Raw genomic sequence first — 11,577 nt, 5'->3', positions numbered from 1 at the left:
TGGCTCAGCCCCTTGCCATTCAGCGCTTGGCTGCGGGGATCCGCGGTGTCAGGTTTTGAAGTGTCCTCTGCCCGCTGGAGCCCTAACACTTCCCTGAGGACGCCCAGCCACACTGAAGGTGTGGGACAGCCCCAGCCCTGGCAAGGCAGCACTTACCTAGTCTGCTGACGAGCCTCCACATTAGGCCTGCCATCTCTAGGATGGGCTCTGGGGTCTGGAGCAGTGGTTCTCAACCTGCGGCCCAGTCAGCACAGAGCTGTGCCCCATGGGACATCCTCAGGGCCAAACAGGTAGGATTGGATGTGGCCCACAATGGAAACTAGGTTGAGACCCCTGGTCTGGAGGAACTGATTGTGCTAGAAAGAGCAACAGGAAGATGCAGAGACTGAGGAAAGGCTCCTGCAGGGAAGCCTTTGAGAGCAGGGCTGAGAGCAGTTTGCTATGCCAGGGAAGGCCCTGGGACATCAGGGGAGTTTGGGCTCTGCCCACTGTAAGGTTTTGGGGAAGGCTTTTGTGTGTGTTTCTGAGCTTTAAGGTGCTAAACCAGACCTCGGGAAGACTGGGGTTCCTGGACTTGTCAAAGCCTCTTTCTTCAGATTATGGAGGAGCCAAGATGGAAAACTGAGGTCAGAGGCGGCTTGCAGGGCTGCCAGGAGGGGTTCCCTGGGAGGAGGCCACTCTTTGATTAATCCATCCCTCAACTTCCTGGCATTCTTCCAGGTTGGAGACGTTGTGGGAGGGATCTTAATCTGGCTCGACAACGTCTGCGATCCCAGAGCCAGAAAAGCAGCGCTGAGGGCCACGGCCTTGCTGGCTCGCTCCCACACCCAGGACGTGGTTCTAACCTGTGTGGCTCACACGCTCTCATCGCACAGGTAGGGAGCTGCTCTGTTATCACCTCAGTCTGTTATTTCTCTTCCTGCTCCCACTGACAGGCCACAGGCCGGGAAGGGTCCGTGGGGCTCACACAGTTGGAGGGAGTTTCCTGCTGTGCAGAGAGCTGTCCATGCTTAGTAAGAGGAGATGCCCAGGCCCAGCTGCTGAGGAGCCAACCCCTCCTCCTGCACTGCCCGGGATGGAGACGTGCCAGTTTTCTGGAGAATTCCTGCATTGTCCTGATTTCTATGGGTCACCCACTTCCTCTCAGATCCATGACTATGTCAAAATAAATGACTTTGGGGCTCACTCAACATCCCTGGCTCATGAGGTCTGGCTGCTCCTTAGTGCATGAGAGAAGGCAGAGATGGAAAAGGCCCATGAGGCCCATCTGTCTATTCGCTGTGCAGGATTGTTACCTGTCGTCAGATCCCTAGTTATTCCGTGGCTGAGGAATTGGTGAAAAAATACACTCATTCTTCTGGAGCTGTGCAGCAGAGGTAAATCTCTGAAGACAGAAATTTCCAGCCCTTATTGTTGCAAAAAGAGAAAAAATCATCCACACATGACCAGAGCGTAAATGCAGTGCAGCCTGCCTGAGTCTGCAGACAGCCGGCAATAATAGCTCTGAGAGGGGTGAGTGCCTCTTTTCATCTCAATGTGTTGTAAACTCTGAGTCCTGCTGGTTATTGCTGGTCACTTTGCAGAGTCATCCATCTGAGGTGTTTTAAACACAATCCCCATGTTCCTAGGGGCCGTGAAACTCAACTTGGACCCTAGCCAGAGCTCAAAACTCCGGCTTTCCTCGGCATCTTCTGCAATGCAGTTCTGCATTGACCAGAGACAAATCTGTGTCACATGGGAGAGCAAATTGAAGAGCAGCATGAAAGAAATGGAATTTCTTGCCCAATTCAGTTACCAGAGGAATACAGTGTTGGTTTTCATATTTCTTTGAGTGTTTGATTTGTAAACCTTTCCTTGGATTCCTTGGAACAGCCACAGTGCTTTCCAGGGGCTGTGCTCACAAGCTGTAGAAACTCGGCAGCCTTGGCACAGAATTTCAGTCAAGCTTCCTGAAGACCTTGCTTCCAGGCCATTTGCTCTTGATTTGTCCAACCTAGCTCTCAGTGTCTCCAGGGCTTGACCACCATGTCCAACCTTCCTCACCAAACTTGGAAGTCAAATGACTGGAAGTCTTTTGGATCCGTCTGCAGTCTTCCTCTGCAGAAGCCTGCGGGGACCAGCAGGACTTAGATCAGCAAGAATGGAGAGAAGAGAGGAGAGGGATTTCAATCGTAGTTTCCTTCCATCTCTGTCACGCTGGGCAGTACAATCTCCCCTTCCAAGCTCCTGAATCCTCTCCTATCAGGGCATGTTCTGATTCAGTGCCTGACCCCATCCACCACACTGCAGTAGGGTTGAGGTGCTTTGAGACACTTGGCCAAACGCTGGGTCTCAGTTACACCCCCAGATAGCCAGAGTAACTCCAATGAGTTCAGGCAAGTTCCTCCGGACTGACCCTAGCGTAACAGAGCAGAATTTTGCAGTCTGCAGTGCGTTGGTCACTCTGGGGTCAGTTCATGGTCACTGTTGGGAAGCAGTGGTGCTGGCTTCAGGAACAATAACCCATTAGGGGAAAGGAATAAATACAACGTTCTCTGAAGGGACTTGCCCAGCCTCAGCCTCCCTGCACCGATCGGTGTCTCCTCTGAGAGACGCCTTTCCTGCCTACATTGCAAGCCTCTCCCTGGGGAGGGCGAGAGGTGGCCAGGCAGGGAAGGTCTGACTTCTGTTTCTGACTCTGCAGATGTGCCCTTGAGCTGTGGAAGGCCTTGGGTGAAGAACCCCAGCTCACCAGGGAGGTGCTGCGGCAGCTGCTGGACAAGCTCCAGCAGAGATGCCGGGAGGAGAAGAGCGGCCATGTGTCTCTGGCTGTAAGTGAGATTTGAGAGGTCACTTTGTGAACCCGTCACTGCAGGGAGGTTGGTGCATCTTTGTGTGTGTGTGTGTGTGTGTGTGTGTGTGTGTGTGTGTGTGTGTGTGTGTGTGTGTGTGTGTGTGTGTGTGTGTGTGTGTGTGTGTGTGTGTGAGCTTCACCCCTTCTGATCTTCAGGCCACAGCTCCACTACACAGTTCAGCTGACCTAACCTCCCTCGGCACACAGCCGCCACAGCAAGCCCATCCCTTGGGTGGGGCTGCACTTTGCGGCGTGTGTCAGCCAGGGCCGAGTCCGGGTGCCAGCAAAGGAAGCAGGGGCCTGGGGCAGCCAATAGAAAGTCGGGGCGGCACGTCCGGGTCTTCGGCGGTAATTCGGCAGCGGGTCCTTCATTCCCTCTCTTCCTCTTCAGCGCCACTTCGGGGGCAGCTCAATCGGGTTTTTCTTTTTTTTTTTTCCTTCTCCGCTTGGGGCAGCCAAAAAGCTGGAGCCAGCCCTGGTGCCAGCAGGGCACGTCCTCACCAGAAGCGCTTGTCGCGATTCCTCGGTCAGGGTGGGGCATTGCGGGAAGGCTCCTGAGGGTCAGTTGACGTAAAGGACACGGTGTCTACACTGACACTGCATCGACCGAACTGCATTGACTTGGACTCTCTGCCCCTTGTGGAGGTGGAGTTATGAATTTGGCACCCAGGGGCAGTTCTGCCAATGGGAAGGAAATTCCATAGTTAGGGTGATGCTGGGTGAGTGGCCTTGTGTTGACCTAACTCTGTCGTGTAGACCAGACCTTCGTGTGTCCTGGCCACCTCCAATCAAACCAAAGAGGTGTAAATAAAGTTTCCCCCAGGTAAAAGTTATAGATCTTAAGTGGTTTATCTGCTGGTACCCTGGCTCAGTCGTCTTCTGCTTTAGATGGCCCTTTCGTGAGCAGGTGCAGTTCGGGCGTCTCTTGGAAGTATCCAGGTTTCTGGCTTTGTAAACTGTGGCTAGAAATCTTCCCAGCATGGGATCTTGAGATGTCCAGTACTTTTGACTGGGCCAGAAACACTGGGCCTATGAGAACGCATCTCTTCAGGATGGTTTCAGCCCGTCCAGTCACGGCTGGAAAGCCAAAGCACAGGGTCTGCACCATTAAGAGAAATAACGGGGAATAACGTCACCCAGACTCTTCTGATCTTTCCATAGGGTTCCATCCTGCTTCCGTTCCAGGAATGGGGGAAGGTTCAGGAGCTTCCAAATGTCTCCTCCCCTCTCAGGAGCCAATCCTCTTTTGTAACACGCTGGAGAGGAAAGGAGACATGACAAAAGGACAATCGCGAATGGCAATGGGGGCAGGGGACAGATTGGGATAGTTGAGTGAAATGCTTTCCCCCCTCCAGGCCATGAAGACCATTTACGAGGTCCTTTTCCTTTGGGGATACCGAGAAGCCATCCTGGAAATGTTTCCCCAGCTCCTCATCCTCTGCGTCAGGCAAGTGCAGTATGTGATGGATCTGCACTTGCCAGGGACCGACATGGCCAGCGAGACATCCAGCCCCGAGGAGGGATCCAGCTGCCTCAGCCCCCTAAGGTAATGACTGAAAGGAAAAGGAAGAACAGATTTGTTCTGTTAAACACTTGGGGTCTGTTCATGGCCATCAGTGGTTCGGGTGCTGTCGTTGGCCCAGGCTCAGTTGGGTGCAGGTCTCTCTTGAGGGAAAAGGGTTGAGAGCCGTGTGTTCTTGTGAGTCACACTCGCTCATCTGACGCCGTCCACAGGCCAGCTGCTTTCCCCACACACTCAGGCAGCAGTCAAGTTTGTGCATCCAACCACATGTGCCACCCGCCAGAGGGTCAGTGCTTTCATCACTGTCTGCTGAGCAAATCTGGGGGCCTCCGTCCCCAAATGTGGACAGAGCCACACCGGCAGCACCTGGGGCCAGGCCCTGCAGGATCTCAGCCCCACAGGCAGGCAGGAGGAAGAGGGACCCGTTCGACTGGCTCTGTGGGCACAGTGAGGGGCTTCTATCTACACGGGAAAACCAGAGCGCCGGAAGACACCTCAGGTGGTGTAAACTGACATCGCTTTGCTCGCTTACACCAACGAAGGACCCGACCCCACATGCCCACTTGAGTCCTGTTACCTGTCACGGTAAAGAATCAAGTATTCAGCCACAGTGAGTGATGACACCAATCATCTTAAGAAGCGACATTGTCACTAATTGGTTAGAAACTCAATGAAACGGCAGTGTAGACAGGGCCCATTGGGCAGGGAAGCACCGTGATATCACACTGGATCTATCCTCGGGGAGGCTAGCTACTGCTGACCACGCTGTGTGTCCCAGGACTTCTGCAGAGTTGCCATGCCTGGGGCTGATCTCGTTGCCTGACACTGGTATTTGTTTCTCTTTAGCACGTCAGTGGAGGCTGTGAAGACTCTTTTCTCCATGCCCGGCTACTGGAAGGAATTTGCCATCATCCAGTTTCAGCAGGGTTGGGACACGATAGCCTCCAGATATTACTACTCACAGGGTGTTGGCCTGATTGCAAGGTAAGAGCCCAAAGTTTCCTCCTCACTGGGTCTCTCTTGGGAATGGGATTTCCGTGTGAAATATTCCTGTTCCACTCTCCTTACAATGTGTATGATAATCAAGTTGGGCCATTTCCAGCACAAATCCAGGTTTTCTCACCCCCCCCCACAAGTCACAAATCAACCCCCAGGGAAAGGGGTGTCTCCAGGCCTCATTGAGCGCCATGCAGAGACCCCTGGGACAGAAGATATACACTGTAAGGAGAGTGATCACTTTAGATAAGCTATTACCAGCAGGAGAGTGGGGTGGGAGGAGGTATTTTTTCATGCTTTGTGTGTATATAAAAAGATCTTCTACACTTTCCACACTATGCATCCGATGAAGTGAGCTGTAGCTCACGAAAGCTTATGCTCAAATAAATTGGTTAGTCTCTAAGGTGCCACAAGTACTCCTTTTCTTTAAGGGACTTTCTGTTCCATGTTCCAGAGCCATGATCGAGTGTGAGAACCCTCAGCTCCCTGCAGTTTTCAGAGAGGCACTCACCATCGTCCAGAGCGAGAGGGAGGAGGAGCAGAGAACGATCGCCATGGCTTTCTGTATTGAGGTGAGATTCATTAGTTGACAGGCACAAGGGAGCTTTCTGGAGAGCAGCTCAGGCCAGTAAGCTCTGGGGCACATTGTCAGCAGCTCAGCAGCCTTACCGCCAGCTAGCTCCTCTCCGCACAAAGATGGTTGTGGGGCATGGCAAAGAGAGGGAGGGGGAGACAGGGTGAGATTGCTCCTGGCTGGATGTGCCTCGATGGGATTATGGGGCAAGAGGGGATGTTTCTCCAGTGCCCCAAGGCCTTGCTTCTCTCCTCACCTTTTCCTGGGGTTGTGCTTTTCTTCTGTCCCAGGGGTCTCTGCATGGCGCTCAATGAGGCCTGGAGACGCCCCTTTCCCTGGGGGTTGATTTGTGATTTGTGCATGAGTCCAACTTTTGGGAATGAACCAACTGAAACAGCAGCAACTGGCTCCCTAAGCACCAGAGACTTTGGGTGGGAGTAAGTGGCCCTTTGGTAAAGACGACTGTCTAGGGCAGAGACCCCACAGGAAGACCTCTGTTCCTCAACCTGATGTTGATTTGGCTCTTTCCAGTTTCTCCAGAGTCCTTCCATTGAGACAGTGCTGACAAAATCAGAGCTCCGGGCGCAGCTCATGGAATGGAGCAAAGACACAAATCCCGTCATACGTAAGCTCAGTCTGCGAGGCCTTGGCAGTATTGTGTTCCAGCCAGAAAAGGTAAGAGGCGTGGATTGCCCAGGGGACCGAGGAAGCCGATGTCTCTCAGATAGCTCGGAAATGAGAGCCAGATCCCCACACAAGCCTTGTTGTTTAACACACAGCCCTCAAATGGTGGAGTTGCTTTCCTGAGCAAATCAAAGCATGACGTGCTCCCTGCTCCCATGAGCTGAGCCCTGATTGCAGATGGGATGCAATGGGGGAGGTGTGGTGATCAAAGACAAAGGTTACAGTGAGCAGCGGGCACAGAGTGACAGGAGAACGACTTTCTGCCCCGTTGGGGGGCTGTGCCATCCGTGGTTTCTCCTAGGTGGGAGTGGTCCAGCATGTGCTCCAGGCTGTCACCCTGGAAAGTAATGAGTTGCCTTCTTCATTCCTGCAGGTGAGATGGTTACAGGCCCAGCTGCCAGGAACCGTGGCCAGGTTTTGTGACCGGGATGGAGGGTGTGTCAAGGAGGCCATGCAGAAAGCTGGAGACATCATCTACCTCCTCAAGAGGGAGGGGCTTGGCTCCATCTCCCAGGACATCGCAGTCAGCCTTCGCCCCTTCATTGATGACGTAAGGCTTGGAACCCCAGGAGAAGCCCATGCCCCCCCTCCACCTGTCTCTGATGCCCTTGTCTCTCTCTCCCCATCTCCTTGGCTCCCGCCCCTCAGGCCTGCCATGGAGCCTCCAAGGAGCGCCCCCGCCATGGGTGGGGAATCTCCTGCTGAGCCACCTCCCTGTCAGAGCTCTTCTCGCCAAAGCTCAGCCTCAGCGCCATGCTCCCAGCCCCTGCTGCAGCCTGGCCTGGGGGAGAGGGGGCCTGGCCCTGGGCAGATGACCAGCTGTCTGGAGAACACAGGCCCCCAAAGAGGTGGAGATTCTCAGCAGGAAAGAGGTGGGTCGGGAATGGCCCGGCTCTCGGGGGCACCGAAGAGCAAAAGAAATGCTGTGTTTTGTAGCAGCGCATCCCTGCAAGGCTCCAGCAGCGGCTTCTCCCCTTCCCCAGACCAGTCTCCAGCAGACTTCCCTCCCTCTCCCCAAATCTTCTCGGGTTCTGGGATTCTGGGCTCTCCAGACAGAAACTGCCTCTGGGACACCCTGGGGCTGCGCTGTCCCGCACAGGGTCTCAGGCCTTGCACAAGATGTTTATGGCGCTGGCCTGGTGTCCGCCCTGCTCCCGCCAGCCAAGTCAGTTCACACAGGGGGAACCGGAGCAGCGGGCGGATTATGACTCTGTCGCGTTCTGCTCTGATCCTGCCTGGCTTTAACTGGGGGTCCCCACCCCCTGTGTGTCATTGCCAGGAGAGGGGCAGTGTGCGCTCAGCTGCCATTTCACTGCTTGGCAACGTGGTGAGCAGGGTGCAGGACCCAGACAAACCCCTCGTGCAGCAGGAAATCATCCACTGCTTGCTCCCGCTGCTGCTGCATCTTGCAGACCAGGAGGAGAGTGTGACACTGGTAAGTGCCACGGTCATTATTTCCTTCAGACAAAGAGCCAGAATCCCTTGGGGCCCCCACTCCAGTCATCGCCAGAGCCCCTTGCCCAAGCAGAGTCTTCTCCTCCCGGCTTCACTCCATGCTGGAGCCTCGTGCCTCATCCATCCTCACAGCACAGAGCACAAGGGGTGGAGAAGGTCCAGTGTCCCCCACACTATCCCTCTCGCAGTGAGAACCCTCTTGGTCTCCCTTCTCTTGCAGCGATGTAAACTGACGCTCTTCCGCTGCGCAATGTTTCTCGGCTGGGCTCATTTGAAGAGGCTGTTCCGCAGCATGGCCTGGGATGGCTCCTCACAGCTCTTGAAGTGTGTCGGGAAGTGCTTGGTAGGTGAATTCCTTGTGCCTTGAGAGGGGTGAATGGGGACTTGAGGGAGACCTTTCGAACCCCACAGCCTGAGTACCCATCCGCTTCGGTCGGGTTGCAAGACGCTATTCCAGGCTCTCTGCTGGTTCATTTCTGCAGGAGTTACAATCCGTTCACATTTTTGACATTTTTCTCCACAACTGTCAGACCTCCAAACTTTTGTCTTTTCAAATGAAAGCGGAGGTTCTGGAGAACACAACAGTGACTTCAGAGAGGTGCTGCTCTGGTGTATGGGTTCGTATTGGCGGTTGCCATGGCCTGGCTATATGTTTTGGCTTTCCTGGACTATTCGCTGTGTGGAGAACATGTCATTTGTATATTGTGCATTTCTTCCTTCTTTCTTTCCAGATGCAGAACAACAAGAGCCACATCCCCAAATTCCTGTTCCAGGCCCTAGAGTACCTGGAAAGCTCCCAGACAACAATACGACACTCTGCAGCCTTGTTCATTGGTAAGCAGAGGAAATTCACTTGAGCTTTCTTAAATGTTTCCTTCAAAGCCCTTTTCTAGACGGCTGCTCTGTTCCCTCCGACAGCACCAGAATCCTACAACGGGGTGTCTGTGTGTGTGTGTGTGTGAGAGAGAGAGAATTAACATGTATTCCAAGATGAAGGGAGCAACTTAGCTGTATCAACTGCACCAACTTCCCCTGCCCCAACAGCTCTTTGGCTGCGCCTCGGGGAGATTGAATTCGCATCATGCTGGTTTGATGTGAATTCAATCTCCTTTGGAAATCAGCTTCTCAGTCACTGCTGGGCATCTGATGCTTTATCTAATGTGCTTTGTGAACAGATGTAAGGAATGTATTTAATTTCCGAAGGGCTGTCTTGGGGGAATGGCTGCATCCTTAGCAGTTTTCAGCGAAGGATTTGAAAAGTAATGAGATGCACTGTATTCATTGTATGTCTAGGAAATACTATCCGCCATTACTACAATTTGTTGTCTGAAACAGTGAATGAAGATGGCATCTCCCGCCTGTATGAAGGTAAGGAAATACCTCTGTGTGTTTGTGCCTCTGTGGGAAGTACAGGGGTGCAGCACAGGGCCCGAACACAGGTTTGAATGTGGACACAGGTCCCTCTCTGTCTAAGAACAGCGTTTAAGGAAGAAGGATGGTCATGCGAGCTTCATCGAGGTACCACAATATGTGTATGGGAGCAGGGGAATTCCATCTCTAGCTCCTAGTGTAGACATAACCTTAAAGCTGTGTGGGGAAAGTGTCTTCATAAAGGTCTGAAAGTCTGTAATGGAAGGCCTGACAGAATTGAAAAGAGCCGTTGTTATTAAGGATGATGATGATGATGACAATTACCCTCATCACCTGCCCTCCCTGGAATGGAGTGATTGCAGGCCAGGGAGATTCACTCCGAGATTGGTTATCAGCTCCTAGGAAATCCCATGAGGGCACATGGGAAACACTTGTCCCTGTGATCTCTTCAGGAATGAAGGCACAGGGCCACAAAGGATTTCAGTAGACATTAGGAGCCTAAATCCCTTTGTGGATCTTGGCCTAAATGTTGGATGGTTTAATGTCGCTGCAGCTGTCGCTTTCCTGTTCCATCGAAAGAACAAGTGCCCCCAACCGTCTGTGTGTAGGGGTGTGTGTAGGGGTGTAGGCCGGCGGAGGGGGAAGTGACAAGAATGGGGTCTCCTCTCTGTCCAGAGCTATTTTGGGAGGAGCGGAGTTGTTGCTCTTGTGCCCTTAGACTCTGGGGGAGCGAATAGCAGGGGGCAATGGCCATCGGGAGTGGAGGATTCCTAGGCACCAGGCACATCAGCACCAGGGGCTTTTCAACCCGTTACCTCTTGGTTTCAGCTTTTCAGGAAGTGCCTTTGAAATCTGACAGGACCACGTGGGACATCCTCAACAGACATTACAAATGGTTGCAGAAGCTTGTAAATCTCGTGTCGGGTTCTGCAGTTGACTAGGGAACCGGGACCGACACAGAAGAGCTCTTTGCCCTGCTATGGTACGTACACCAGACGCTTATCAGCTTTTTGGTGTCCCTAGCCTCTGATTGCCAGAAACTAGGAATTAGGCAACAGGGCATAGATCACTGGATGAGTCTTGTCTGTTGATTCCCTCTGGGGCACCTGGCAGTGGCCACTGTCAGAAGACAGGATACTGGGCTAGATGGACCTTTCCTCTGACCCAGTCTGGCCTTTCTTATGTTTGGAACCGGGGCTGAACAACAAGGTGGATATTGGCAGATGACACAAAATTATGCAGATTAATCAGCCTAGAGAAGACTTTGAAGAAGTTCAAAGGGATCTAATCAAGCCATGTCACCGGGCAGCGCAATGGCAGATGAAAACCAGTGCTGACCAAGGCAGGGCCATACACATGGAAAGCGGTGAGGTGAACGACTCCTCCATATCGCTGGTGTCAGAAGCCAAAGCACGGCTGGGTGGGCCCAGTGGTTGGAGCAGGGTCGCTGGGGCTGCGTGCTCAGAGTGGTGGAGGTCGAGCCAAGGGGAGCCAAGGGTTGGAGCCGGAGTCAGGAGTCAAGAGCAGGATTGGAACAGGCTGGGGAGTAGGGCCAGGGCCGGATTAACAATTCCCGGCCAATGGGAGCTGCTGGGGGAGGTACGCGGGGCGGGGCAGAGCTGACAGGCAAGAGCAGCCCCCGGGCAGAGGTTCCCGGTGAGGTGCTGGTCGCGGCGACGTGGCTGGGGGGGCAGACAAGAAGGGCAGTACGTGGAGCCGCCTCGCCCGCACCCCAGCCAGGCAGAGCCGGCCCGGCTGGAACGCAGCACACAGGGGCTTTGGTGGCTGCAGCTCGGGCCCCCCTAAGCCCTGCTCCTTTCCTGAGTGCACCATTGCCCCACTTCTGCCCCATTCCCACACACTGTTACAGGGCAGCACCCTGGAGCTGATCTCTGACATCTCTCTCCCTAGAATGAAGTCACTGCAGAGTCAGGACAACCCCACCTTTGGGCACCATGTAGGACATCTCACCCCACCACACAGAGCCCGACATTCACACAGCTTCTCGCATGTGATTCCCTCACTCATCAGAGCCAGGCGGAGAGAGGAGAAATTCTCCCAGACTCCCTTTAACCATTGCCAGCCCCCAGGGTAGTGGAGGTTGCGGGGGGTTGGGTGCTCTCTTTAAGAAATGCCAGCTCT

The sequence above is a fragment of the Natator depressus genome, chromosome 11 (genome assembly GCF_965152275.1).
Source record: "Natator depressus isolate rNatDep1 chromosome 11, rNatDep2.hap1, whole genome shotgun sequence".
Taxonomy (NCBI): Eukaryota; Metazoa; Chordata; order Testudines; family Cheloniidae; genus Natator; species Natator depressus.
This window is presented reverse-complemented; position numbering follows the sequence as displayed.